This window comes from Dasypus novemcinctus, chromosome 2 (assembly GCF_030445035.2).
Source record: "Dasypus novemcinctus isolate mDasNov1 chromosome 2, mDasNov1.1.hap2, whole genome shotgun sequence".
NCBI lineage: Eukaryota > Metazoa > Chordata > Mammalia > Cingulata > Dasypodidae > Dasypus > Dasypus novemcinctus.
Window position 1 is genome coordinate 127,198,963 of NC_080674.1, and position 27,264 is coordinate 127,226,226.

A 27,264-nucleotide genomic window follows, 5' to 3' on the forward strand; every position below is an offset into this window, starting at 1 on the left:
CAGGCAGTATAAAGGCTAAAGGTGAAGAAGATGGGAAAAACCCCTCCTTCAGGAAATTTCCTGGAACTTTTATACACATCCCTTATATTCCATTGGCTAGGTCTACATTATATGTCTCACCTAGTGGCTATACCAGAGTGTCAAATATAAACAAACAAATTCAGACTGCAATAATCCAGTCAAAAGGATTATTGTAAAGGGGAAAGACACTATTGCAATAGAAGGAGTGAGTTACTGCAATAGGGAGAACAATTTGACCCCAAGGTGGACAACCATCTCAAGAGTTAGGCAAATGGGTTTTTCTTTTCTAGAGAAGAGAGAACTGAGCATAGGGAAGTGGAATGAAGGGTTGTTGTGATCATATAGTAGATCTGAGAATATTTTTCCCTGAAGCAGCCTGTTTTCTGGAGGCACCCTTAAAGTTCAAGGTTCTGGAGGGAGAGAGAAACTTTACAAAGATTTGGTAAATAAGCATTTTGTCCCGATTGATCAGTTGGGGCAAGAGGGGCAAGAAGTTCAACTAATCATTTATGTATCAAAGATTGGAAACATGGAGGCACTATGTCAGAGGAAAACAGAGGTAAACTCATGGTGAAATTTAATATAAAAAGATATACCAAAAGTGAATTAAAAATATATATATTACTAATCCCAAAATATCAGTGCTACTCTCTCAAAAGGCATGGATTATCTTTCCCAAAAATCTTCACCCACATACCACCACCACTATCTCTTTTCTTTCAAATATATGAGTACTATTTCCAAAGGATTTCCAATATAAAGTCTTTGATTTATAGAATTTAACCATACATTCATGCTCAGCATAGCAAGGGAGATTGGGATAAGGGGGGATTTAGTAGTGCAAACTGCTTGATGTCTATATGCTCAAGAGTGGGAACATAAATATTCTGTGAATAAATCTGGTACCAGTGACCATTCCCATCCCCTACATTTTGTAATATGAACATCACTTTGAATTGAGTGAGATTCTAGTATTTATAAATGTATATATTTGCCTTATTATCCTTATATATATAGCATGAACTTTAGATGCAGCAAATTACTTCGTCCAGTACTCAACCAAAAACTGAATCCAAATCTGCAGGAAAAACTCACTATTAGAATTATGGAAAACAATATTTTAGTCTCCATCTTAGAACCTTCCTAAGAGATTTTCAGAGTAATCGTGATCCTACTGTGTATAGTATTCTCTATTGTTGTCTAAAAATACAGATTTGTGATCTTTCCAAGCCAGCTATAGCAACACAGCAGACTTTTCTGTGTCGGTCTTTTTAAAGGGCAGCACTGTGTGGATGTCCCAGTTCCCCAGCAATGGGCATAGGTTTTGTGTTTTCTTTTTCCCTCTGTGTTTCTTGTCTTTATTTCTTAAAAGCAGTGTTTTAACAAATGAGAAGTCATGGATCATTCTTGTAGGCATGGGGAAAGTATATCTTATGTTTACATATATCTGCATCCGTAACAATTGTACTTTCATAAGCATTCTCACATGTGCCATATGCAAGTATATGTATGCATAAAGATAGGGTCAATTCCTAGAGATGTGTTATTAATCACTTTTAATATCGTCAAATTACCCACCAGAATTATTATATGCTCTCACCAATGGATTTCATAAATCTGTTAACATAAATGTCTTGAGCAGCCTGGATGTGAGATGTTAAGCTGCTTATATCCTGAGCAAGCAACACATTTATATTCTTTTTTAAAACAGTGCCTACCAAACTCTCTAAACAAAATATCCCCCTAGGGTTATATGCTTATCTAGATTGTATTATCAAAGTTTTATTCACATTTGCCATTTTTCTCATTGTAAAATGGTATTGAATGCTGAGGTTGAACAGTACCTATGTTTTTAAGCAATATGCACCTCTTGTGAACTTTTCTACCTCCTTTACGAGCCATGAAAATAAAGATGATGCAGACATAAATGTTGACGATCTTATGCCAGGTGAAAGGAGCAGTGGTGGGAAAAATACTAAGATTTATTGAACCAGCACCTGAGCCTGACTATAGACAAAAAGCTGCCAGAAAATATAAAAAAGTTCATAAGGCAGAAGAGATGTGCCTCTCATTGTTCACATTTCCTCTCATTTTCCATTGAGATGCAACCCTCACCTTCCCCCTTTGCTTTGCTCATGTATTGTTTATGTCAACTTTGGCCTGTGATAATGGTGGATACTTAATAATGTGATACTTGATAACACAAATGCTCAGTTTCTGGTGTTAATTGTGTATATTGGCTTTCTGACTTTATGTACATAAAATTTAACTGTGCATATATTCAAAGGAAATAGAAATTTACAAAGTTGGCAGAAATTTTCAATGAATGTTTTTTCTACAATAATTGACTTTTTTAAAAGAAGAGATTTGTATGATATCTAATATTTTAGTGAGTAAAAGAAAACATGAAGGTGGTAGATTTATTTGTTGCAGACGAAAAGTAAAAAAGGATGGGAAAAAGTAGGAGTATGAGTAGTACTTTATTAATACTTACAAGCAAATTCCATGCTTCATTTCCTCTCTAACATTTCTTTATTCAATTTATAATCTCAAAATTCAGGAATATGATCTGTAGGATTGTCTGTTGAAATACCCTCGTATCAAACATGGTACAAAAAGTCATGCAAAAATCTGCCCCATGATAATACAGATTTGGATGATAGTGATAGATGATTGCTTTTCATGGTCAACCAAACCTATGTTCTGAAATGAAATTGGTCTAAAACTCGCATCTATCAGGAGGTGACTGGATGTGGAGGGAAGTCGAAGGCCCCTTATTGAGGAGCCAGGCAAGTTGAAGATAGGTCCCCATATTCTCTGCAGTCCTCCTGCCCCAATTCCCTGGACAGGAGTGATGAAACAGTTGCCAGGGATCTGGGGGATTCCTTGAATCACAGTCACTGTCTACGAAATCCCAACTCATCTCAGAACCCAGCCTTTTCCCCATCTATGTGTAAGACAGAGAAGACAGCTGCCACCAGGGGCTGTCAGACTCCAGCTGGGGCCTTGGTGGATTTCTAACATACAGCCCAATAGCTGGATGGAGAACTGTTTAGGCCTGTTTAGGTCACTGCATTATCCTTACAGTATCATAACCAAATTTTACATAAATGAATCTCTTAGACCCTATTTACCATAAGATGACAGGGTTTTATTGTGTTTGAATTTCTGTTAACTAAAAATATGCAATTATGCTATTATCAGGCATCTTAGCGGAGCAAGTCAATTGAGCAGAGTTACACCAAGTAATTAATTTGAAGTTTTATCTTTTTCTGTGGAACAATTGTCTACTCAATTCTTAAATCACTGCTCTTCTTAACGATGTAAGGTTGAAGGGTGGTAGCTATTATAAAAAAATTGCTTTCTTCCATAATCTATCCTGTCACATTTAGCTACAAAGAAAATGGAGTTTCTAACAGAAACTTTTTTTCTTGACTCTTAAAGAAAAAAAAAGAGAAAGTTTAAGTACTTATCAAACATGCCAGAATAGAGGAAAAATCATTGTGAGTATAAATGTCAACATCTAAAATCCAGTGTAATTAACAGTTTTTATGAATAAAGAATAAACTATAAAAAGGGCACATTTTAGTTGACATATTTAAATATGCCTTGAAAAAGTAGCTGTGCACCAATTTAAAAAACAGTTATCTATATAATGTTTAGTCTATCATAAATATATAAGCAGTTTAAATTGTCAACTGTTGATAAAAACACTTATAAGTGATATTTTTGTGCTTAATGTTTTCAATATTAGGTAAATTGTTTGAAAATTTATGCCATTCAATCTACATTTATTATGAGATTACCATATGCTTCTAGGAAGTATAAGATTCCCTTTACAAAATACTTTTTCAAGAAGTAAAAATATTTGAGGTTCATAAATAAGAAAACACAATATTTTTTATTTTCTGAACTTTAAAATGAGAAATGTCTTCATTTATCTTTGTAGTAGCCAAATGATTTTTTTAAGCTAAAAAGCAAAGATTATTCAAATGAAGGTTGAAAGTCATGCTATTGCCCATATTGGAAATATCTGTACTCATTACAAAATCAAATTTTATTCATTTATTCCTGTTTGCTAAGTGCCTAGTATGGTTCAGTTACTATATTGGTCAAAAAGTTACAAAGGTAAATTAGAAATGTCCATATAGTGAACCTCTATATATTGTGGTGTTTGAGAATGATAAGTACCTAATACCCTTCTTGTCAGCCATGGTTTGAACCAACTGAACTAAACCAACTAAACTTCAGGGCAAGCACAGGAAGCTAAAATATCACCTAAATTACTCATAAAAGCAGGTTGAAAAATGTTGCCTATATGCAGTGGCCCAATGCCATGTTCAGTAGCATCTTGTTGGTTACTTGAATGCAGTCATGGATGGACTATTTACACCACAGAAATAGTTAAATACAACAAATCAGGGACTTTTTTCCCTCTTAAAGGGCTGGTCATTAAAGATTTAACAGCGCACCACTGTCTGAAGACGTGTCGTAATCGAAATGCTGGATCCCAGGATTATCTGTTCAGTCCCTCAAGGAGGAGGCTGAGAAATGCCCTCCCTAACCTTGGAGCTCAACAGGTTTGTTCTCTGCAGATCAATTATGAGAGGAGGAGAAGAAGATCTTTATATATGCTTCCCCCCACCCCCCCACTCCCAATTCTTCTATAAAATAACTCATTCCACCATCCCAAGGACAAAGGAAGTAAAGATGTGAAGAAATATGCCTTCCCTGGGAAGGAAACTTTAGGAGTTGTGAATCATTGCCTCCTCCCCCATCACCTAGAACCTTCTGTTTTTTGTTCTCTTGCCCAGTGAACTTAATATTAAGAATTGGACTTAACTCTTTAGGGCTGTGATTTTTCCCCTCTGTAGAGGAAAACAGCACTCCATTATGACAGTCCTCCTCCTACCTTCATGATACTGCTATCGTAATACCAACCATTGTTTCTTTGGATACCCTGATGTGATTACTGTGAACAATTATCTTTTGTTCCCAGAAAGCACTATGTATAAATCTTCCACCTATTAAATCTCTCTATATTTTTGCCTTTCTTTTTTAAACATTTTTATTAAATTGTCTTTTTTAACAGATATATAAATCACAAAAAATGTTACATTAAAAAATATAAGAGGTTCCCATATACCCCACCCCCTTCCCCACCACTCCTCCCACATCAGCAATCTCCCTCATCATTGTGGCACATTCATTGCATTTGGTGAATACATTTTGGAGTACTGCTGAACCACATGGATTATAGTTTACATTGTAGTTTACTTGAAAATGAAATATTAGTAGATTTACATTCCATCGTTCTCTCTATTATAGCTACAAACTAAAATTAACTACAAAATTTTCCTGCCTGAAAAAATATATATATATATTTTGCTGCACCAATCAATGATTTCACACTTGGGAGATGTTACTCATATCATGCTGAGAAGCTTATGTTTGTGTAACATTCCTGTGTGATATGTGTGATGTCTGTCCATTACATCAACTCCAGCCACACGTAAGTTCATAGGATGTGGGAATTTCTGAAAGTGTTGTAACAGATTCCCATAGGTGGTCAAAGATGTGCACTGAAGTCTATTTCTCTACCCAGTGCAATGTTTGGGTGGCACTAGGAAAATATGAGGCAAAGAAGCAATGACTGTTCCCACCATTACACTGCCCCCAGAAACCTCTGAAATTGTTCAGAACAGTGAAGTAGTTAAAGCAATTCTAAAGTTTCTCTGTACTAGTCTGAACATTTACATACTAGTCTGTTTTTTTATCCCACATTATTTCCAATCTCAATATTTAGCAGTTTTGCAATTTCATTAAAAAGAAATAAGAAAATACACAAGGAACTCCAAAATTAAAATGCCATTTGCAAGATGCCCAGCATTTGTATAGTTTTCAAACTATTATTTGAAAATCAATAATAGTTTGAAGTTTACTTCTAAGTAAAAATCCAAACATAATCTAAAATCACAGTATCTTGCCCTGGTTCATATAGAAGTCCAGAGAAAATGTAGTCCTTGCCAATTTCTCCCTCTGTTCTCCCTGGTTGGGATGAAAGTCCTTTCAGCAGTGCAGTATGGGCTGTCTCTCTGGACAGAGAGTAATTCCTTTAGGGCCTCAGAAGTTACATTAGTTTAATGCCAAGTCTTTCATAAGCTTTAAATTGTCTATAATCCTTTCACCTTTCTACTCTTTCCCTAGCTCTATCCATCTCCTCCCCCCATATATATGTAATGACACCTTTCATTAACAGTGGCTATTTCTAGAAATGTCTCTTAAATAACTCACTTTAAATAACTCAAAAGTTAGGACAGATAGTATTAGAAGCACTGGCCCAAGAACATGATAGCTAAAAAGTGGCCAGTTTGATTCCAGGACCTAGTAGTTAGGGTTCTCAGAGACCGGAGCAGAGTCACGGTGATGCCTGAGCGCAAGATGGTTTAGCAGACAGATGCCATAGTTGAATCATCTTCACATTCAGGTTCCTGAGCTGGTCTGTGAAGGAGCTGAGAAAACATGCCTGTTCATCAACCCCAGAGCCTCAGTAGCTGTCATTACACACATGTGCACACACTTTCTCAAGTTCCTCTTGCTTATTCTGAGAAAACTTCCTCAGATTGGGCATGGAGACTAGGGCAGAGATGTATGCGGCATTTCGAAACCCACCCTAAAATTATGTAGCTAGCTTGAGGACAGTATAAACAGATTCATAGCTTTAGGCAAAACAAATATTTTACAGGAAACTAATCAACTTTCTGTTGGTTCCCAAACATACATTTTATAGGTATTTTAAAATTTGGAGTTTTTTTCCTCATGAACTGTTTTTGTGATCAACACATTTAGGTAGTGTGATATTAGTGGGAACATATTTTGAAGCTGTAATTTCTTTTCATTGGCAGACATAATTGCAAATGAACCTTGCCATGGTGCTTTTTCTGCTTATTTGTTTTCTTAGGACAGAATATGCATTTTAATAAGTTTATAGATTATGCAAGTAAAATCTTCAAAGTTTATACATAGTAAAGTATGCTTTACTTTGCCAGTTTAAGTTAAATATTTTCAATTATGAACATTTAAAAACATATTGAAAACTATATGAAACAATGTAATAGGCAGAGAGTACCCATGACCCAGATTCAGTAGTTGTTCCTGTTTGCCAAATTTGCCTAGGGAACACTTTTTTCTATTTAAAGCCACTCAGATAGGGCAAAACCCCTGAGTCCAGTCTTCCCAACCCAATCTCCTTCTGTCTCCTTGAAATTGTTGCTTATCCTCTCTGAATATGGTTTTGTACTTTTCCTTCCTAGGTAGATATTCATGCCAATAGATAGTCTTTATAGTCTTCCTAAGTGTGTTCTTGAATTTACATAAATTATATAATTTATGAATTTATTTAAATTATTATTTTATTTAATTATGAAATATAAAAAGGCAGTATGGATTTAAATTTTTCTGTATTTGATGTGATCTGATACTGTACTAGAAATAGCCATTGTTTTGGTTATAAGAAAACATTTGCATTAAAAGGAATTTAGAAGTTAAAAATAGTATGAAGAAGATATTTAAGAAACGTTTCTAGAAATAGCCACTGTTAATGAAAGCTGTCATTACATATATATGGGGGGAGGAGATGGATAGAGCTAGGGAAAGAGTAGAAAGGTGAAAGTATTATAGACAATTTAAAATAAATTGCATTAAATCTTTCTAGAATATACTACAAAAAAGGAAAAAAACCTAAGTAAAATTTGAAGAATGGCTGAACTTCAAATATATATTTCTTCATATCAAGGTATATTAGTGTCTAAAACAGCCTCTTGAGATAAAGAAATGTATTGATGAAAAAACTTTAAAGTTTTTTCCAAGCTTCCTGATTATTAAGTGAGATATTTATTACCCTGTAACTCTTTTATTTGTTAAGCCTTTTAATATTTATATTTTATTCTACAATAATTCCTATTATTTAGACTTTGTTAAGAATTTTAAAAGCTACGTATGTTAGTATCACTTCTTTTACTGCCATTTCTACACTGCCAAGATCTTTATTTCTTTGTTAGGTAGATTTCATTGTCAAAGAGATTTTTCTTTTTGTTTATTTTTTTAATGAAGTGTTGAAGAGATCATGTAATCTATGTTCTGAGATTCTTGAGAATTTCTGTCAGTTGTTCCTAAAAGATAACTTGGTAATTAAAAATTCTCTGGCAATATAAATTCTCCTTGCAAATTAGTACACTTGATTATTGACTATTGCTGTAATCCTTTCTTCACATCTTTTCCTTTCATCTTCTGGCTTATGGATTTTAGAATTTGACATATTCCTTGGGAACTTGAAGTTTGAGACTATCTTTTGTCTTTACACTTAAACAGCAAGTTGACTCTGCATGAGATTATTGGGTCACTCTTCCTTTCAGAATGTTGAACACATTACTGTTATATTTTCTGTCATTTGATGTTGTTCTGGAAAAGTTGAAGAGCAGCTTGATTTTTCTCTCTTTTGCTTAACTTGTTCCTTTGCTTAGATGCCTATCCTTGAAGTGCTGGGTATTTCTCAGTGACAGTTGTTCACCAACAACTTTTACTGAATTACGTTTTGCAGTTTAAAATGTGAAATTCTGTCATTTCTTCCTTTCAGAGAAATCAGCCTCTTGAATACATTTTTTAATCCATAATAATGAAGTCTATTTATTAGGAAAACCAATATACCTTATTAGGAAAACCATCATCTTTGTTTTTCCTCCATGTCTATTATCTCTTTTCTAACTTCTGCAGTCTGCACTTAACCTTTAGACCTAAGCAATGGGGTCCTGGATCCTGTGCTCTACAGGGCCCCACGCAGCCCTCCTCCAGCTGCTCCATCGTACCAATCAGCCACACCCATCTCAAGTCTGATCTCCTGTCTAAATCATGCTACAGAACCTGGGACCCAGGAATTACCCAGTTATTGGCTTCAAACACATTTCAAGGACACGTGATATCCTCTTGCCATGATCTTTCTGCAGACAGAACAGACCACTCATATACTTATCCTTAGACCCAAGAAATGGACAGAATTTGACTATTTGCAGAGACTATGTTCAGAGCTTGGCGTTACAGCTTGGGATATCTACACACAGCATCTGAGACCCTGCATGGTGTAAGGAAGAGATAGATGGGAAAATAAAGGTGATGGGCATTGATCAGAGCCTGGGGGCCAGAAGCTGGTGCTTTTTTCACTGCCACATTCTAACAGAATGCTGAGCTGTCCACAGATTCTATATTAAAAGCTGTCCTTTCAGACCTTTTTATTGAGATATGTTTGTCAAGAAGAAGGATAGAAATTGTAAATATTTTATTCCCTTGAACTAGATATTCAATGTTTAGATACATGGAGTTTGTTTGTTTGTTTGTTTTGCCTTTACCCCAGGCCCTGAAAATGTTAGGGGCAGCCCTGGCTGGGATCTCTGTTTTTTACCTTCTTTGGTCATCATGATTATGTCAAGTCTTCCATCTACGTCAATATTCAGTTTCAGGCATGTCTATCTTCTATCTTGCTGTTTGCAGTTTATTAGTGTAGTAATGTTGTTAATTTTGGACCTAAGTTTGTTTCCTTGGATTTTCAGTTCCTCTTCCATTTTATACCATTGTTTTATATTACATTAAGTATTTCCAAAGCACAAATCACTCAGGGGAAATTTTCTTCTCTTTTCTTCCAAGCTGGCTTATTTCTTTGTCTTTGTTCCTTTCCTCTCTTCTCCTTGCACAGTAGCATTTATATAGTCCCCATACCCATTCTTTTCCCTTACTTTTAACTTAAACTGCTCTGCTCAGACCTTGAACTGGGCCTGAAGTAGTGTGGGTAACTTTCCCTTAACATGTTCCTGTCATATCTAAGAGCCTGGTTTATCTTTCCAGGCAAGCCACTGTGCGAAGGGGAGCTTGTTTCGTGTTCTAGTCATAGTCCTAAAGCTTGATGCACTAAGGGAGATGTAGCTGAGCTGGAAATGGAGTAAAATTCAAATCATTGCTCTGCCTTTGTAGGATGTTGTGTTTAGTTCATTCTTTGATGTTCTAGGGCTTATCATGTGCCTATGTGAAATGCTCTTCTATGTTGTGTTAATCACTACAATTCAGTGTGGTCCCAGCCCTTCTGCTTCATCTCTTCACTTTGTTTCACCATCCTCTCTTTTGCTATGTTGCCCATATTCCTATCAAGATCCTTTCTTTTATATGTGTATTTCATATTTTGTGTTAGTTGTGAAAATTTAAAGACCTTTGTTATATCACTGCAATTATTTGTGAGGCATAGTGCCAGTTCTAGGATCTGTACTGAGTCCAGTTAAAGCCCTCACTCTTTCCTTACCTGGTGATATTTCAAATTCAAGACAGTGGGTTGTGCCTCTTTAGTGTTTTGTTTTCTAGTATTAAGTAAATTTTGCTAGTTGTTATTTTATTTGTTACTGAGGAAGGTGATTCTACTTTACTCTGTAATCTATTTCCTAAGCTTTTCACTGTGACATCAGCCAAAGGGGTGCTGATGCAAAATACCAGAAATCTGTTGACTTTTATAAAAGGTATTTATTTGGGGTAGAAGTTTACAGATACCAGGCCATAAAGCATAAGTTACTTCCCTCACCAAAGTCTATTTTCACGAGTTGAAGCAAGATGGCTGCCAACGTCTGTGAGGGTTCAGTCTTCCTGGGTTCCTCCCTTCCTGGGGCTAGTTTCTCTTTTGGGCTTAGCTGCTTTCCTTTCACCACAAGACCGGCTGTAGAATATCAGGTGAACAGCTCTGTCTCTCTCCCCGAGGCCTCTGCCTTTATTTACTGGAGACTTCTCTCCGTCCTCAGGTATCTGCTTCTCTGTGTGTTTACTTCCTGAGCTCCAGGATCAAAACTCCAACCTCCCTTCTCTGAAGTACAGTTTCTCTGTGAGTCCCTGCCCACCAAGGGGGCATCTATACAACATCCTACTGATGTGGCTCAATCAAAGCCTTAATCATTATTTAATCAACTAAAAGTGAAACCTCTGAATCTAATATAATCTAATATGCCCAGAGGGACAGACCAGTTTACAAACATAATCCAATATCTATTTTCCAAATTCATAAACAAAAATTTGAACACTGTACAAAAAGTTTAAAATGCATAGTCATTTCATTTTTGTTTTTATTCAGTACACATGTCCTACTGTGATTATTTGTTCTTTTTACCCAGTAAATTTTCCCTTGTCATTGCATACTAGAATTTCTTTCCCCAGCATGCTATTTTACTTGGATTTTGCTCTTTACCTAGTTCAGGCTAATACACTTGCAGTTAAGGAAAATGACCTTAGAAAGATAAGTTAGTAAGAACATCATTCATTATGACTTCTCACATTAAAACTATACTTTTCTTCTATCAAAAACGATCTGGCTTCCCTGGTTTATGTATTCATATCATTGTAGATTGTATCCAGTGTATTTTTTGGGAATTGGAATATTATTCTATAGCTTTTGGCAGTTGGGTATAAGTTAACTATTAGCACATTGGCACTATTTGCTAAGCAATTCTTTGAAACAGCCTGTAATAGAAAATAACATGCTAATGATAACCTGATGTGTCAGAAACTATTTTGAGATGGGCTGCAGATATTTTCTGGTTTTTTTTGTTTTTTTTTTTACTAATAATAAGTACTGAAGTTCAGGAATTGATTTGTTTTAAAATTTTTACTAAACTACATTAACAGTGAATGTATCAAGAACTGGACAAGTCCTTATCTATGGTAAGAAATTCACACCACAGTCCTTGGAAGAATGGCCCTATGCACAAGTCTTGCATGTGATGAAGCAATGAAAAGTTGAAAAAAATATTTTAAAAGATCAAGTGACCTCTGGGATGTGGGATGCCTTCTGTTAACTTATTGTTTCAGAAAGACTAATTCAGGTATTTTAATTTGAGAAGGGTTTGTACAAAAGTTCTGCCCAAATGTGCAAAAGAGATTAATGCTATAGTGACCCAATGTAGGGATATTGAGGTCTATTAGGCCAGAGGTTTAAAAATGGTGATTTATGAACTGGGTATCAGATTTGACTTTGCCTACCTGAGGTGTTGTTTGTTAGTTTATTGCACCAGTATTGGGAAAATGAGGAAATTTCACATACATATCAAAGTATCTCTTGAAATCTTTAAAAGACTGTGTGCCCTACTTTTCACCACATTTATTTTCTTCATCACTATGTATTCATACACTTTCCCCTAATTGAAAATGTTTTAGTGCTTTATAAACATTTCCTCATATAGTTCTTATATAAAGGTTTAATATTAGTCTTCTGAAAAAATATTGTTGTTTGAATGGATCAATATTACAAATTACCCAGACTATTAGTTCATTGTTATGAAAATTTTGGTTTCCACATATATATTATTCCTCCACATATTAAATTTTGAAATTTCAGAACATCTTGTATACACTATTGTATAAGACGTGTATATACATGTTCATCTTATTTAATACCTTTCTTAATATTGATATTAAGTTAAGGGGCACAATTGTCCCCCCTTTTTAAAAAACTTGACCTCTGTAAAAGAGAAAAAACTTTGTTTTGGAAAAAGAAATAGAATTATTAGAATTTGTATTCACAGTCTAAAAGCTATGCTAATAATTTTTTAAAATAATAATCCACAGTGAATCAGAAGTACAATAGAAATGTATACATTTTTGACCACTAGAGGTCTTCCATATCTTTTACCTAGAGAAAATAATTATGAAGATAATTATGCATACATATAATTATATGGCTACCAAAGGTTAAATGTATAATTACAGTTTTAAAAATGATTATAATATATAAACTATGCCATAATGTTATACTAAATACAAATAAAATAATATTTGACATTGAATGTGGTGAAGGCCATGTTTTATATTTTAGGATGTGAAAAGTAGTGAATAATGCAAATCCACAAAAGAGATCATCTTTATAGTTAATATTTTTAAAGGTTTTAGAAAAATACTTCACATTTTTCTTCCTTCAATATCTTATATAGAAAACTTTTATTATGGTACCTCCCCATAGAATTTTCTTAGAAGCAAACAATTGGAACAGCTTTTGCTATGAATACTCTGAATACTGTGTTCTCTTAAGGAAATAAAGACACATTGAAGTCTTTTCAGGGATTTGGCAACATAAGAAGAACTTGGAATGATCAATTTTCAAAATAATCCCCTAGCAGATTTAAATGGCTCGTAGCGGTCTGTGATGAAGATTTTCATTGTTTTTCAAATTGATGTGTAATTTATTTTTATAAAATATTTCTGGAGCCCCATGGCAGTGAAGACAGATACTTGGAAATCCTATCCTACACAAATTTCATATTTAAAATTTCCTCTCTCTCCTTCATCTCATATATTGTGGTTCGTTACATCAGACACAAAGGTATTCTATTTTAAAGTGCAACCTCTCTTAACCCATTAAACAATCTAGAACATAGGCACAAAAAGTAATATCATAGTGCTTGAAAGCTTTTGTTAAACCAAGGTTGATGTCCCTATATATATTCACTCTAAGCACACTCCCATCATAACTGAGTTAGACTAGATATTTTCAATTTGGGCAAGATAGTCTAAAGATAGGCTTTAGAAAATTTCAAATGTCTTCACTAATGCTAATATGCTGTATGTTGCTTCATTTTCCATAATTTTCCCTAGGTTTGCTTATGACAAGAATAATCTTTTTTTAATGACCTGATTTATGGCAAGGTCTTTTCCACTTATTCAAGTTTCTGCAAAATCATATTTTAGATGGTCACATTACTTTTCTGTTTAAACTCTTTGTGTCTGCCTATTGCCTTTGGTTAAAGTCCAAACTCATTAGCCTGGCACTGAAGACCCTTAGGATGTCTCCCACCTCTTTGCCTGCTTCTTTTCCCTCTTCTGTCTTTGCACATTTCCTCCTTTTTCTTGCTGGTTCCTTAAACATCTCCCCCAATACACATGCACACACACACATACAACCACATACACACACGCACACACACACACCATAACTCTTCCCCATTAATGACTTTCTATTCCTTTAACTCTTGGTTTATTTTTCGAACTTCCTTTTCTTACTTTACATTTTATTATTCTTGGGGTGTTCTTCTACTTTTCTCTACCTGATCTTTCAAGTCAGTCTTAAATGTCTCCTATTTCCAAGATTTGCCCAGATATTGTTTGTCATTCCCTGGCAGAATTGTTCCTTCTTCTCTCCTCTGAAAACATTTTGTATAAACTTTTGCTCTAGCACATTTCAGACGTTACAGACACTTTCTCCCACTAGAGGATTTCTTGTGCAAGGGAATAACATCTTTGTTTTTATAGCCTTTATTGTGCTTAGTTCAGAATATGTGTTTAGAGGAATTTTGTGATAATTTATTAAAGTTGTTTTGCTTCATGAGAGGGGAGGTAAACATTGCTCAAAGAGGTACATAAAGCAGGTGTTTCTCAGCATTGAAACTGTCCTTCTGTATCCAAGCCCTTTTACTTCTCTTTGTCCTCCTAGGTAACCATCTCACCCTACCTTGTCTGCAAAAACACACTAGATCAATTTTCATTCCCAGGAAAAAGAAGATGGGTGCAGATGTGGATAGATTTCCTATATTAGGGAGAGGAAGTTAAGATAGCATTAATTCTCTAATTGCAGGAAGCAGATGTGGCTCAAACGATTGGGCTCCAGTCTACCATATGGGAGGCCCTGGGTTCGCGTCCCCGGGCCCCCTTGTGAAGGCAAGCTGACTGGCACCCACAGAGCGCTGACAGCCTGCACCCGCAGAGAGCTCCGTCCGTGCCCAAGGAGAGCTGATGCAGCAAGATGACAGAACAAAGTGAGACAAGCAGGCACAGAAGAACACACAGCAAATGGACCCAGAGATCAGACAGCAAACAAGTCTCGGGGGAGGGGGAATTGCTTTGAATTTCTTTGTGGAATAAGAAGCTAGATAGTGGTAGAGAGGATAAGGGAGAGGAAGTTGGGGTTTGCAAAAACTGGAGAAAATTTTTAGTAATTACTCTAACAATGAAAAGGGAAGTTGAGAAAGGGACAGTTATAACACTGAAGATTATAGATTTCTAGGACAGATCTGCCCCATTATGCCTTTCACTGCAGAGCTCAATTACATAGCTATATGCTTAGTTTAAAAGGGCAGAAATGCTTATTCATGAACTGAGTTGTTGTACACTGGAAAAGAAGTGGGGTTCAGAGTTTTGGCAAAAGTCTTTTTGGAAAAACTCAAAATTCATCATCACAGAAAAGCAAGAAATGGACTGTAAACTCTAAACTGTATAAATCAAGATGGGCAGAAGGTGGGAGGTGCTGACAGATTGGATGGACTAAGGTTAACAGTATATTAGAAATCCAGATAAGCTTCAGGATTGGTGAGACAAGAACAAGTTAGTTGAAAGGAAAGTAAAGGAAGTAGCTAGGGACCAGGTACTGCACAGAGTGCTAGAAATTAGTGATTTCCATGATAGGCCACTTTTGAGAGATGTAAGATACCAGTTAGAATCCATCCGAGCACAATACCTAGACTCATAGTATATATTTATTCTTAATGTGTTTACTAAATGAATAAACTCAGTGGCTAGAGATGAGGCTGTATAAAGGACAAGATCATGGAGGACTTTCTCATGTTAAGACTATTTTTTCATCATTTGACAGATTTTATGGAAATGAGAAACATGATCAAATTTATGTCCTTGTTTAAGCTTTATGAAAGACATATTTGAGAGGACAAAACTGGAGGCAGAAATCATTTGGATTATTTGGAAAACTGGGGTAGTCAATTTAGGTAAAGAAATTGTAACCTCTATAAAAATGAAAATCTTGTTATTTATCATAAGAGTAACTGACTAAGGAATGAGGCATCTACTTGTGGCATATTAAACGAGGGTCACAACAAGCTAATGGATAGAGATATTTGGATTTTTCCTGTATCTATTTAATATTACCTCTGTATTATTACACATAGATCTCTGTAAGAATGATGAAGTATGGAACAAATCATTCTGTTCTAACCTTTTCCCTCACATTTTTATTTAAATTAGCAAAGCAAGGAACCACTGTCATAGAGGAAAGATTCAGTTTCACCATACACAACTAGTGAAAGTCCAAATTATAACTATATCCAACTATCTTACCTTTAATTCAGGAGTGTATTCAAGATCAACATTTTTAGTAATATCACTTTGAAATTTTGAGAGATGCTGTTATTTTTATAGTGTAATTATGTGTTTGAGATATCAAATAGAGGAGAAATTAAGATTTTTCTTAATTTCAAGTGGAGTGGAAAACCCCTTGAATGTTTTAAGCAGGGATGATAATGATGATGATAGATAGATAGATAGATAGATAGATAGATAGATAGATAGATAGATAGATAGATAGATAGAGAGAGAGAGAGAGATTTTTTTATTTATCTAAAGAAAGCTCTGGCTGCAATGCAGGGAATGGATTAAAGAGAAGACTGGGTACAGAGGAGTTTTGTTCTTGCAGCTTCACTCATGAGCTTACAGAATGTTTTATTTATTAAGCTAAGGAAAATAATAGACAACCAGGGGTTTATTTCACTTACACTTTTACATATACAAAGTACTACAGAGATTGAGAGCTATATGCTTCTTTTAATGTTTACAGTTCCATTATCTTGAGTTACAGACTCTTCCTGAGCCTTATTAACATAATGGAGTCATTTTGAAGTGTCTACTTCACAAAATGCAAGTAGATGAGTCTTTTACATCTATTAGGCTGCTAAAGCAGTTATTACGAAGGATGTTTCTTTTTTCTACTCTTTATGGGAGCATCAGAGTAGAATAAGCATGTTGCCTGTTAAAATAAGATACCTTATGAAAACTGAAATTAAAGTTAGCAGGGAGATTTAAGTCATTATAAACTGTGGGTAATGTTTGTAACAGGGGGTAATTGTAGTGAATATAACTCACTTTCCTAAACCTGATAGGCAAGTCAATATGGGTCTTCTTTGAAGTGATTATCTTATACAGTACATTTTAACTATATGGAAGTAAGTGAGCTTTAATAAAACCACTTTTCCCCTTAGTACTTATTAAATAAGTGTTTTATGTTCCCTTATTCTAATCATTAGCCATTTTAGCATGTGACAACTAGCCATCTGAGTATGGTGCTTTGAGGGATTTCTATGTCCTTCAAGAATAACTAAAAAATGTTTACAGTTGTATGAGGAAATGATTTAAATGAAACCAAGTACTTTGTGTCATAATTTGAGTCTTTTAAAAAATTTGCAAAACCAAATATATTTTAGAGTTAAAATTTTAGACCATTTAGTATTTGAGGTAATACAAATTCTTGAAACGCCTATAATTTTCCAAGGCTGCCAAGGTCCATTCATGTTTTTGCACAAAAAATATTAGAGTTAAATTTTATATTTAGATCCAGGCTATATATCCATTATCCTGTGGTATGGTTATAAAATTATATGGTATGGTTATAAAATAATGAGGCTTAAAAAGAAATGAATCTACTAGAATATATGCCTCTGTCTGCACTCTGTCAAACTACTAACCTCTACTTTCTTTTCATGGTGCTGCCAATCCAAATCTTTTGGCAAAACTTTAAAATTGCAGAATTACAATCAGTGTCTAGACTCCCTAACATGGCCTAGAGTGGCCCCAACGACATGGCCCTTCTCTGGTTTTTTAGCTTTATTTTACATTCACAGTCTATTCCCGAGTTTATTCTTTATCAACACATAAAATATTATTTCATGAATTCATGCCACTGCACATTTTATTGTCTCTGCCAAGGAATGCCTTTTTCTCCAAATTTCCTTTTATCATTCAAGATACCTCTCAGATATCATCTACTGTTTGAAGTTATTCCTGAGTAATGCTACAAACTGACCTGCTTAGAGGAAGCAGTCACCCCTTCCTCTGTTCTCCTGAGTTTGGAAACCCTTTTACCACTGCACAGAACTCTCTTATGTCAATTATTATTTTTCATGTGGAATAACCATGTCTAGTTCATCATGGACTTTTTGGGTATGATTTTAACTATTATCAGGCTACTATGTGTCCATACACACATCTCAAACAAGCTTTACACAAAGATCTACAAAATCACCTTCTTAATCATCTTCACTTAATAACTAGCCCTGTTCCCAAGAGATAATATCCTTTAACTATGTTTTTATTTTCCTAGTGTTTGCCTGTCTAACTAATATGCTCAAATAGTTCTTTGTTTTTTTCAACTCAAATGGTGTTGTTTGACTCATCTTTATAGAAAATGAGGAATTTGTCTTTTTGTTTTTGCCTATATGTGAAAAATATCAATACACAAGTCAATAGTAAAGGTAGAGAAAGACAATGTTAACAAACCCATAGAAAAAGAAATTTGCACCTGTTTCTATAAACTCAAACCTCTCAAAAGGGTGTTCAAAACAAGATTCAGTTAGATTCTCTCATACCCCATCACACATGTTAATAGTTCAGTTCTTCCCTATATTACTAAGATGTGATAACCTTCCAGTAATACCATTTGTTGAACATAATCCATTATTATTTTTTCTTGGATTCTTCTGATTTCCTGTTTTACATTAGAATAATTTATTTTTAGGATTATGGTTTACTCATAATTCTTTAATTCTTTTTATTTACTTTTGCTTGTCTGAGTTAGTTACAATGCTTCTGGAATCCCATGTGCTTTTCTTGCTTGGATTCTAATTTTATTATGCTAGAGTATGTACTTAATTTTAAAAAAGAGGTACACTACTATATAATTATTGTGACTCGATCAGTGGAAGAAATTATATCATTGATGTGGAGACAGTGGCCCCTGGAGTTGCTGAAGACAGGAAGAGGGAAAAGAAAGTGTGATATGGGGCATTTGGGGGACTTAGAGTTGTCCTGAGTGATATTGCAGGGACATTATATATCCTGCCATAACCCATTGAATGGACTGGGAGAGTATAAACTATGATGTAAACTATAATCCATGCTATGTAGCAATGCTCCAAAATGTATTCCTCAAATACAGTGAATGATCGCACTAATGAAAGAAGTTGTTGATGTGGGAAAAGTGGAGGGAGTGGGGAGTGGGGCATATAGGACTCTCCTATATTTTTTAATGTAACATTTTGTGTGATCTATGTATCTTTAAACAATAAATAAAAAAATGTATTTTAAAAAAGATGTACAAAGGAAGTAAACTTATTTGGAATATGCAAAAATAAATTTTCTCTTGCAATGAGTTGTTAATTTAACCAAGGATGAAAGTGGAATTTTGGATCTAAATCATTCAGCCCCAGAATTTTTGAAGATATTGCTAAAATGTCTTTTAGTATCCATTCCTGAAGAAAACTGTGACAATCATTTGATTTTAATTTCTTTCTTTCTGGGATCCTGTTTTTTCATTGTAAAATTGATTGACTTTATTTACTTTATCATTCACCCCATCAGCACTCAATTGGCCCTTTCCATCTCAAGCACCATTTCTAGTGTCGACTATGGAATTTTTCATGTACATATTTCCACCTCTTCTTTTCTTTTCCCTTTTCTGGAATTCCTTAATCAGTCATTGAATTTCCAGGATTGATTTACTTGCTTCATATCTTTTAACTGTTTTCTTGTATTTTCCTTTTTTTAAAAAAAAATCATTTTGCTTTATGGTTAGGATTATTTCTTAGATTTTATTCTTCAACCTTTCTATTAATCTTTTTTTTAAATAAGCATTTGCATCTTATATTCTAAATATTTTCTAATATTATGACAGCTGCTTCTTTTTCTAGAAGTGTGTTCTTCTTTCATAGCTGCAATACATCCTCAAACCTTACTACATGTACTTATTAAACATTTACAACATTCTCTTTAGCTCCCTGATATTTTCATCTTCATATTGATCTGTTCATTCATCCTGGTCATTCTATTTTGTGCTATTGTTTAGTCTCAAATATCTCATGATCCTCAATCTAGTCATAGTCAATAGATGTTTCCCAGCCTTTCCCATATATGGGTGGGGGTGGTGGTGATGCTGATCAAAGGCTGATCAAGGTTTTCAAAGGGTATACAAGACTTCAGAGTGTTAGGCAAGTAGAAGACAAGCTGGATGCTTTTTCTTTCATCCCCTTTGCACTTCCAGGGGAAAAAAATAAAAGAGGAGAGTTTTATTTTGAGTTGCTACCACCACACTCAGAGCCTTACTTGTTTCCAGAGACATTGTTCTATTTCCTTGCAGCCAGAATCTGTTTTTTTAAGCTATAAATTATTACCATGGTGTCAATCTCACTGTCCAGGAAAGAGTTGGTGACAATCTGACACAATTTTGCCACTGTGAAATATAGTCATTCAATAATTTCACATCCTAATTTTTGCATTATTTCTTACTCCCGTTCTCTCTAAATTCCACTTTCCACTTTGGAACACTTATCAGATGCCACAAGTGCTTTTTCCTCTTTTCCTTTAATCCAGCCACATATTTATAAAAATCTCAGGTAAACTGATACTCACTCCCACAGCTGTTGGGTTGAATTGGTTCACCCAAAAAGAAATATTGAAGTTCTAACCCTTGATATTTAGAAATAGTTATTTACAGATATAATTAAAGACGTAGGATACAGTCATATTGTATTAGGGTAGGGTTCTTATAGAAAGAGGAGAAGGCACCTAGAAACAGACACAGAGAGAAGAGGGCCATGTGAAGATAGAGGAAGAGATTGGTGTGAGGCTGCTACAAGTCACGGAGCACTTGGACCACTGAGAAGCTGTAGGAGGCAAGAAAGGATTCTCCTCTAGGACATTCTGAGGGTCATGGCCTTACTGACACCTTGGTTTCAGACTTCTGGCCTCCAGGACTCTGGTAGAATAAATTTCTGTTGTTTTAAGACACTCAATTCTGGTGCTTTGTTACGGTAGCTCTAGGAGATGAATACCTCCACTCTGAGAACATTTTCTGAATTTATCTCAGTTTTCACTCCTGTAATCTCATCTAAACAGGTTTTGGGGAGGCAGACATAAAGTGCGTATGATCACTATATCTTAACCAGAAGCCTTACTTTTTAATACTCAATATCTCACACAATATAAATGTTTGCTGAACACAATTGAATACCCAGAAAAATAAGACAAATTACATTATGGCTTTATCTTGCTTTTGACTATAAATACTAGTAGTATTCAATGTTTATGTTCTTCATATTTATCAGACTTGATGATTATTTGTTTATTATTAAATCTATTAATAGTTTTCTACTAGAGAACAGAGTTAGATATGCTTCTTATGTATATATTACAAAAGCAGACAGCATTGCCATCATGAAAAAAAAATACTGTCTCAAAAGAAAGTTTCAAAAGAATTTTCAGTAAAGAAGATCAACTCTCTTGACCTCTCTTGAATCTAGATGACTACATTTTGGCTGATGAGATGTCTGACAGCTCCAGAACACTCATACATTACCTCCCTCCAGACTTTATGTGAGAGAAAAATTTACATGTTCTTGATTAAGTCACTGCAATTGGTGTTCTTCCTTTATGTACATTTATACACTCTATCAAATATCCCAAGACAAATGAGCATAAATACAAGATAATACAAGCATATAATTACAGTGTTTGGGATGTTTCTGATTGCAAGGAGTGACATGCTTATTAGGTCTAGCTGATAAAGAGGACTTAGGAAAAATATAGAACTACCTCAGCAGCTGATTAGTCAGGTCTCTAAGAAACAATAATATTGTTTGGAAAATATTGTTCTAGAAATCCAAAGACAGCCCTACGAACCCAAAGAACTCCCTTAGTCTTCCCCTTGGAAGTACGCATTTAATGTTCACCACCAGCACAACTCTTCACCGTTTGTCACTGGGCATTCTCAGAGGCCAAGGGAGTCCTGAGTCAGTTCTATTTCTTAAGGTTTTTATTAATTTAACCAAATTGTGGAATCTTTAAATGTTTCCATTTATTAAATTGTTTCAAGCACAAGTGCAATTCAATAGAATTTTACTATTCGCAGGATAATGGCAGGATTCATTCATAAATATTAGTTCATAAGTACATAACAAGTTCTGTGATCTGCAAAGGAACAAGAAGTTATATGCTGTGTGAACATTTGCTTTGATTTTGTCAGTAAATCACTGGGATAGATATAGGCAACATATGGATATAGATTTAGATTCTTCAATTAAAAAAATAATGTTATAATATCAAAAAAGAGAATCAAGCATGTGAGTTATGAATATGAGGTCAGGGCAAATTGTCCCCTTTTGTTTCCATGTTGGAATCAATCCCATTAGTGACTCCACTACTTGCTGCTTCTACTCTGTCAGATTTATATTCCATCTCACTCCCAGAAAGATCTGGTTGGGTCTGCCAGTTGATTACCTATGTATTGTGTCTCTGTTGGATAGAGCTCCTGTACTTGAGTTCAGCCATGGAAGATGGTCAAATAGCTCAAGCAAGGTCATGTTCTTAATGATCTTTTTCTCTTGGTAGAAATTCCTGTGGCTCCCATTAATTTCTGTCTTTGACCCTTCACTGCTGATGTTACATATTTAAAATGCAATTGTTTTCTTAAATCAATCTTAAAGGTCATAAAAGAATTCATAAATTTTCTTTTACAGGTTTAAGTTGCAGTTAAATTCCTCCTTTCTCTTCATTAAGTTTGTAATTGAAATTCTTGTGGTTGAGGATTGTTGATGAGGAGGCCCTAGAGAAAGATTCACTCAAATTAAAAGAGGTCTGTCTTTGTTTTAAAGACAATTGAACTATATATTATGTGATGTTTAATTAAACAAGATAAATAGGATTTGGGAAAATGCTAAATACATCTGGACCTGCATGTACAAATATTTAACGATAAATGTACAATTAAATTACCTTAGCTGTTTTGGAGTCTGCTTGAACCATCCTCAATGCCAAGCAATAGAGCACAGCTTTAAGAGTCGGGTAATAAAGGAAGAGGCTTCCCAGTCCTCACCAAGTCTTAATTTCTGCCTTCCTTTTTCTCTGCCTTATCCATCTGGGTTTGGTAGGGTTGAAAATCTTGAAAATCAGCCCCAAGCCAGGAAACTTGCAAACACTGCATTCTCTGCCAGGGAAAGAAAGGATAGAAAGATATGCTCACATAGTCTGAGGACAAACACACATAAACAGATGATCCCAGTGCATTCACTGTAATTAAGGAACAAAACATTGCGTGTGGGAGCACAGGACAAGGAACTCCTAAAATTTTCCCTTAAAATCAGAGGTAGACCTCTTTTTTCCTGAATTCCACTGTAATAACTCCACTAGAAGTGCTTTTTTTTTTTTTTTATTCTTTGTAGTTTAAGATTTCCAAAAGTAATTTAAACTGAATCTCAATTCACACAAATTATTTTGGTCATAGAATCACTTGTTTTCTTCTAAATCTATTTCTCTTTTATGGATATATTTAGGGAAATTTTCCAAAATCTGAAGACTTCAAGCTCATTTAGTTCTTAAGTCAATTTATCATTCTTTTTAACTATTCTCATTTAATCATAGCTGCCTTACATGTGAGACTAAGTAAATCCTCATTATCCATTCTTTAAAACTCTCCTTGTTTCACTCCCATTATAAGAGCCTCTGTGGACTTGAGTAGTCACAATTACATGAACAAATGGCCTAGTTTTCACTTTTGAGATGTATGTTTCTCCTTTGTACCTTGCTTGGGTGTGAATATTCTTATATTATGATAATCCTCTAATTGATTAATGTCATGCTGACTTTTCATATCCACATACCTGGGGGAAAAATATATCCAACTAGCTCTATATATTTTCATTTTGTTTTCCCTTTAATTCCATCATAACCTTGGGTAAGACTCCTCCTGTATTTTCAATGTGATACCCTAAAATAGCTTACATGAAACAGAGACATATAATTATAAGGACACATTAGATTCCTTATTTCGCTTATTTATTTGTCCCTTACTTAGCTGCAGTAACTAACTGGCCAAGCAAATAAACTCCCACTCCTTTCAATATGTGGTCCAAAAGGCAACTGTAAGGATTATGTTTTTACTTCTTTCTAATTTTATTTTTCTAGTGTTCAATATTTATTTTATTTTCAAATTACAAAACATTTCACACATAACAGAAATTAAATAAATATAGCAAATATAACCCAGACATTTGACATGTAACATTTTTAAATAATTTCTTTATATCAAGTTTTAAATTAAATAAAATATTTCAGTTATAGGTGATACTTCCTAACATCTATTCCTCTTCTTCCTCACCTCAGGTAAAAATAATCCTGAATTTGATGTGTATTATTTATTTTCATATTGTGTAAACTAAATTCATGTAATTCTATATATAAACAATATGTAGACACCAAATTTATCTTTGTATAACTTTTTTGTACTCAAAATTATGTTTTTGAAATGTATCCCTACTGATACATATAGCTTTAATTAACTCATTTTAATTCTCTATATTTACTTACGTAGTCACTTACTGGTGGATTCTGGGCTGTTTTGAATTTTTAACTATGATTTTTAAAAATCCTGCAGGAAGCATCCTTGTAATTGTGCTTTCCAACCCTGTGAACATCTTTTAGGGTTTCTCTAGAGTAATCTAGGCTGTATTCCTAAAAGGCTAAATCATAAGGTACGTACTTCATCCATTTTATAGGGTATTGTCAAGTAGTTCCCCAAACTGACTAAATTTATATTTGTACTAGCATTATTCCCATTTATCCACTTTATCACCAAAAATTGGAATTATCAGACTATTTTATTTTTACCAAACTATTGAGTGTGAAATGCTGATTCATTTTTCTTAACAAGATGGTGTCTACATATTGTTTATACATAGAATAATCTTAATTATTAGTGAGATAGAGCATATTTTCATGTTTTTTTGAAATTTGGAGTTTACCTTATATAAATTACTTTTTCTTCACCTTTTCTCCATTTTTGTCTTGGTTTGTTATAGGTAGTACACATAAATATACATATATTTATATACTTACATTCATATTATTTACATACATATATTACATGCATAAACATTTATGAATTGTATATAAAATGTAACAAAGATACATGTGTATGAATGTATGCATATTAAAGTATATGTATATATACATCACTACATGAATAAGAATATATGTGTTTATGTATATAGATACATATATACCCACAGAGAGAACTCTCAATTCTGCTTCATTTACTGACTCATCTAAGTTAGTATTAATACAATATTGTTTTGATTAAGAAATTTTTAAGTTAAGTCTTTTTGTTTGATATTAACATAACTGCTTTAGGTTTCATTTGGTTATTTCCATCGCTTTGTACTCATTTCTTTGCATCTCTTTTTGAAAGCAATCACTATTTTTAAATAAGTCATTTTAATTTATTTACATTTGTTATGATTTCTAATATATTTGAAATTATGTACTACTGCCTTATGTAAGTTTTATTTGCTATACTTTTTATTTATTTTTGTTTTTTTCTTTTCTACCTTTTTAAAGATTAATCAAATAATATTTACTTGCTTTTTTTGTTGTTTTCTTTTTTCTTTTTTTAAAAATATGAAATGCTTCACCAATTTGTGTGTCATCCTTGCACAGTGGCCGTGCTAATCTTCTCTGTATTGTTCCAATTTTAATATATGTGCTACTGAAGCAAGCACTTTATTCACTTTTTATTTATTAATATTTTGGAAGTTATGATTTTGAATCTATTGTTTTAGTAGTTGCTCTAAAAATTTTCACATGCATTCTTGACTTAATAAGTCTACAGTTAAAATCAGTATCTCCATCTCCCTCACACACAAAGCATTCAACTACCTTAACATTAACTTTGTTCTCTAATCTAACATGCTATTTTTTTCTAGGATTTTAGTATTCACATTTTCTCTTTCATAAATTAGTCATTAGCATATTTATATTTTTGTAATCAGTGAGTGTTTTGATCCACCTATTTACCAATTTCTTTCTTCATCTATGCTTTTTGCATCCTAATCCTTCATTCTGATTGTTTTCCTTTGTAATGAATTGTCACTTAGTAATACTTTTAGCAATGAGCAGTAAGATGTCAACTCGCAGTCATTATAGTCTGAAGATTTCTTTATTTTATAATCAATTTTAAAGAGTTAAACTCTATAAGATTTCCAATTATTTTTGTTCAGGTTAAAATATATTTGTAAATTTTCTTCAGCCTTCTATTTAATTGTATGGAAATCTGTCAGACTAATTTTTGTTAATCTATAGATATTTGACATTCTTTTTCGGTTGAGTAAAACCTTAATCATTAATTTTCTGCACTCTGTAACTCCATGTCTGAGCTAGTTTATATTTTCCTGTTTTAAAATCGTTTTACTTATTTAATTAGAGAACTCTTCAGTTCTGCAAAATACTAATTCATTGTCTTTTTGAATCACTTCTGAAATGCTTTTAATACTTTGTGGTACTTCAGCAGTGTACCAAGCCTCCTACAATCTGGCTGTACCTAGCTTTCCAATCTCCTCTCTCACAGCACCCTCCCGCAGAAGAGTCTTCTTTAAATTGCACACTCCCGTGCTCTCTTCTGCCAGAGGACGCTTATTATGTTCTTTCCTTCTCGTGTAAAGCTCCAACCACTCCTCATCAACAAGTTGATTCCAACTTATCCTTCAGGAATGCTTCACCGACCTGTTGGAAGAGGTCTTATTCTTCTATTATAACCCCTTGTATTTTTCATTCAAAGTACTTAAGTAGTTGCAGTTTTACAGTTACTTATTTGAGTATCAGTTTAGTCAGGTTTTGATACAAGTTTCCCTGCTCTGTGAAGAAATATTCCCCTATGAGAAAATTCTTGTAGTTTGTTTGGCTTTAAAAACAACAACAGCCACAAAAAACTTCTCTTGGCATTTTGGTGGCAGTCAGGACATAATATAGAGACTGAAGCCAGCCAGGAACTCTCAAGCGACTGGGGAAACAGGCCATACATATTCATCTCTGATGATCAGCTTTAGATCAGCTTTCTCTCCTTTACCGTATGTATTTAATAAGTTAAAAGAGTTAATCTCTTCAGATGAAAGAGCACACAGTACCCATTAGCCAAAACTTTCCGTCCAGTTCTCACATATTTAAGTGTCCTCCCACTTGAATTTCTATAGCAATATCTGTCCCAGAGCTAGGGAAACACCAACTCTGGGGCTCATTTATGGATAAATCTTTTCTCTCCTGATTCCCTCTGGAATAACTCAACAAATATGACATTTTCAAAGTAGCGACACCCTCTAAAATTAAATAGGATAAAGAGTGTTTTTGTCCATG

General features: G+C 34.2%; 1 protein-coding gene and 1 non-coding gene across 3 annotated transcripts in view; one reads left to right on the forward strand and one right to left on the reverse strand.

The window, feature by feature from the left end:
- Positions 1-27,264, forward strand: part of PRR16 (proline rich 16) — a 297,195-nt gene that overhangs the window by 152,179 nt on the left and 117,752 nt on the right. The gene's annotated exons all lie outside the window — the stretch shown is intronic.
- Positions 25,531-25,637, reverse strand: LOC111760325 (U6 spliceosomal RNA). Its single transcript, XR_002794054.2, has one exon. It is a non-coding gene; the product is annotated as a U6 spliceosomal RNA (small nuclear RNA).